Below are 4,921 nucleotides of genomic sequence, written 5' to 3' on the forward strand. Positions count from 1 at the left end.
ATCATAGTATTCAGACACCGGAAGTGTTCTGGAAAGTATTGGGTATTTATCAGAGTACTGGGGGGGTTACCGGAACACCCGGGGGGGATATATGGGCCATGAGAGGGGAACACGCCAGCCCACGAAGAGTGGCGCGCCACCTATGGTATTTGGACGAATAGGAGAAGGAAAATGGGGGTTCGACCCCCCTTCCTTTCTCTCTTCCCCCTTCCCTTTCTTCTCCGGTAAAGTAAGAAAGGGGCGCCACTTGGGGAAACCCCAAGTAGGATTCGGATCCTACTTGGAGCGCACCTGGCTGCCTCTCCTCTCCTCCCACCTATATATATGAGGGGAGGGGGCTCCTAGAGCACACAACATCAATTGTTAGCCGTGCGCGGCGCCCCCCTCCACAGTTTACACCCCCGGTCATATTCTCGCGGTGCTTAGGCGAAGCCCTATGCGGATCACTTCACCATCACCGTCACCGCGCCATTATGCTGACGGAATTCATCTACGACCTCGACACCTTCCTAGATCAAGAAGGCGAGGGACGTCACCGGGCTGAACGTGTGCAGAACTTAGAGGTTCCGTGCATTCGGTACTTGATCGGTCGGAGCTAGAAGAAGTTCGACTACATCAACCGTGTTGTCAAACACTTTCGCTTCCGGTCTACGAGGGTACATAGACACACTCTCCCCCTCGTTGCTATGCATCTCCAATGATAGATCATTGCGTGTGCGTAGATTTTTTTTGTTTTCCATGCAACGTTTCCCAACATCAATCCTTACCTCTAGACCATTTCGGAGCTCCTCATAATGTTCGTGATCTCATCCAGGACTCCGAACAACATTCGGTCACCAAACCACATAACTCATATAATACCAAATCGACATCAAACTTTAAGCATGCGGACCCTGCGGGTTCGAGAACTATGTAGACATGACCGAGACACCTCTCCGGTCAATATCCAATAGCGGAACCTGGATGCCCATATTGGCTCATATATATTCTACGAAGATCTTTATCAGTCGAACCGTTATGACAAGATTCGTAATTCCTTTATCCATCGGTATATTACTTGCCTGAGATTCGATTGTTAGTATCTTCATACCTAGTTTAATCTCGTTACCGGCAAGTCTCTTTACTTGTTCCATAATAGATCACCTAGTGACCAACTCCTTAGTCATTTGTTTGCAAGCTTATGATGTGTATTACCGAGAGGGCCCAGAGATACCTCTTCGATACTCAGAGTGACAAATCCTTATCTCGATCTATGCCAACCAAACAAACACCTTCGGAGATACCCGGTTATGTTGTGACATTTGATAGCACACAAGGTATTCCTCTGGTATCCGAGAGGTGCATAATCTCATAGTCGAAGGAATATGTGTTTGACATGAAGAAAGCCGTAGCAATAAACTGAACGATCATTATGTAAGCTAACAGATTGGTCTTTTCCATCACATCATTCTCCTAATGATGTGATCCCGTTATCAAATGACAACACATGTCTATGTTTAGGAAACCTTAACCATCTTTGATCAACGAGCTAGTCTAGTAGAGGCTCACTAGGGACACGGTATTTGTTTATGTATCCACACATGTATTTAGGTTTCGATCAATACAATTCTAGCATGAATAATAAACCTTTACCATGAATAAGGAAATATAAAATAACAACTATTTATTGTCTCTAGGCCATATTTCCTTCAGTCTCCCACTTGCACTAGAGTCAATAATCTAGTTCCATTCGCCATGTGATTAACACCCATAGTTCACATCGCCATGTGACCAATACCCAAAGAGTTTACTAGAGTCAAATAATCTAGTTCACATCGCCATGTGATTAATACCCAAGAGTATTAAGGTGTGATCATGTTCTGCCATGGTCGCATTTTGAGTCTAACTCAACTTGACACCTTGTTACACAGGAAAGAGTCCTTTCTTTGACTGATCCATTTTGAACTTCTTCAAAACTTTGTCAAGGTATGTGCTTTGTGAAAGTCCTATTAAGCATCTCGATCTATCTCTATAGATCTTGATGCCCAATATATAAGCAGCTTCACCGAGGTCTTTCATTGAAAACTTCTTATTCAAGTATCCTTTTATGCTATCCAGAAATTCCATATCATTTCCAATCAATAATATGTCATCCACATATAATATTAGAAATGCTACATAGCTCCCACTCACTTTCTAGTAAATACAGGCTTCACCGGAAGTCTGTATAAAACCATATGCTTGCGTATATTCCAACTCCGAGATGCTTGCCCCAGTCCATAGACATATCGCTAGAGCTTGCACATTTTTAAGCACCTTCAGGATCGACAAAACTTGCTGGTTGCATCATATACAACTCTTCTTTAAGAAATCCATTAAGGAATGTAGTTTTGACGTCCATTTGCCAAATTTCATAATTATACAATGCGGCAATAGCTAACATGATCCGGACTGACTTAAGCATCGCTACGGGTGAGAAGGTCTCATCTTAGTCAACCCCTTGAACTTGTCGAAAACCTTTTGCGATAAGTCAAGCTTTGTAGATGGTGACATTACCATCAGCGTCTATCTTCTTCTTGAAGATCAATTTATTCTCAATGGCCTGCGATAATCGGGCAAGTCCACCAATGTACACACTTTGTTCTCATACATGGATCCTATCTCAGATTTCACGGCCTCAAGCCATATATTGGAATTTGGGCTCATCATAGCTTCTTCATAGTTCGTAGGTTCTCCATGGTCTAGCAACATGACTTCCAGGACATGATTACCGTACCACTCTGGTGCGGAACATGCTCTGTTCGTCCTACAAGTTCCAGTAGTAACTTGATCTAAAGTTTCATGATCATCAACATTAGCTTCCTCTCTAGTTGGTGTAGGCATTACGGGAATGGATTTCTCTGATGTACTACTTTCCAAATTGAGAGAAGGTACAATTACCTCATCAAGTTCTACTTTCCTCCCACTCACTTCTTTTGAGAGAAACTCCTTCGGATCTATGGTAGAAGGTGTACCCATGCACTTCTCCAATTTGGGTTCGAGCTTATCAGGCTAAAGCCTTTTGACGTAAGTGTCACAACTCCAAACTTTCAGAAATGACAGCTTAGGTTTCTCGCCAAACCATAGTTCATACGGTGTCGTCTCAACGGATTTAGATGGTGCCCTATTTAACGTGAATGCGGTTGTGTCTAATGCATAACCCCAAAACAATAGTGGTAAATCGGCAAGAGACATCATAGAACGCACCCTATCCAAAAAAAGTATGGTTACAACGATTGGATACACCATTACGTTGTGGTGTTTGATACGTCTCCAATGTATCTATAATTTTTTATTGTTCCATGCTATATTATATCCTGTTTTGAACATTATTGGGATTTATTATACACTTTTATATTATTTTTGGGACTAACCTATTAACCGGAGGCCCAACCCAGAATTGTTGTTTTTTTCCTATTTTAGGGTTTCGCGAGAAAAGAATATCAAACGGAGTCCAAACGGAATGAATCCTCCGGGAATGTGATTTTCAGAACGAACATGATCCAGGAGACTTGGACCCTACGTCAAGCAACCAACAGGGAAGCCATGAGGTAGGGGGCGCACCTACCCCCTAGGCGCGCCCTCCACCCTCGTGGGCCCCCTATTGCTACACCACATACTCCTTCCTCCTATATATAACTACGTACCCCCAAACTACCAGATACGGAGCCAAAACCCTAATTCCACCGCCGTAACTTTATGTATCCACGAGATCCCATCTTGGGGCCTGTTCCGGAGCTCCGCCGGAGGGGGCATCGATCATGGAGGGCTTCTACATCAACACCACAGCCCCTCCGATGAAGTGTGAGTAGTTTACTTCAGACCTACGGGTCCATAGTTATTAGCTAGATGGCTTCTTCTCTCTTTTTGGATCCCAATACAATGTTCTCCCCCTCTCTCGTGGAGATGAATTCGATGTAATCTTCTTTTGCGGTGTGTTTGTTGAGACCGATGAATTGTGGGTTTATGATCAAGTTTATCTATGAACAATATTTGAATCTTCTCTGATTTCTTTTATGTATGATTGGTTATCTTTGCAAGTCTCTTTGAATTATCAGTTGGGTTTGGCCTACTAGATTGATCTTTCTTGCAATGGGAGAAGTGCTTAGCTTTGGGTTCAATCTTGTAGTGTCCTTTCCCAGTGACATTAGGGGCAGCAAGGGACGTATTGTATTGTTTCCATCGAGGATAACAAGATGGGGTTTTCATCATATTGCATGAGTTTATCCCTCTACATCATGTCATCTTGCTTAAAGCATTACTCTGTTCTTATGAACTTAATACTCTAGATGCATGCTGGATAGCAGTTGATGTGTGGAGTAATAGTAGTAGATGCAGGCAGGAGTCGGTCTACTTGTCTCGGACGTGATTCCTATATACATGATCATACCTCGATATTCTCATAACTATGCTCAATTATGTCAATTGCTCAACAGTTATTTGTTCACCCACCGTAATACTTATGCTCTCGAGAGAAGCCACTAGTGAAACCTATGGCCCCCGGGTCTATTGTCCATTATATCAATCTTCCAATACTTAGTTATTTTTATTGCTTTCTATTTTACTTTGCATATTTATCATAAAAATACCAAAAATATTATCTTATCATATCTATCAGATCTCACTCTCGTAAGTGACCGTGTAGGGATTGACAACCAATTATCGCGTTGGTTGCAAGGATTTATTTGTTTGTGTAGGTGCGAGGGACTCACGCGTGGCCTCCAACTGGATTGATACCTTGGTTCTCAAAAACTGAGGGAAATACTTACGCTACTTTACTTCATCACCCTTTCCTCTTCAAGGGAAAACCAATGCCGTGCTCAAGAGGTAGCAAGAAGGATTTCTAGCACCGTTGCCGGGGAGTCCATGCAAAAGTCAACATACCAAGTACCCATCACAAATC

This window comes from Triticum urartu, chromosome 6A (genome assembly GCF_056163025.1).
Source record: "Triticum urartu cultivar PI428250 chromosome 6A, HENAU_Tu73, whole genome shotgun sequence".
NCBI classification, from domain to species: Eukaryota; Viridiplantae; Streptophyta; class Magnoliopsida; order Poales; family Poaceae; genus Triticum; species Triticum urartu.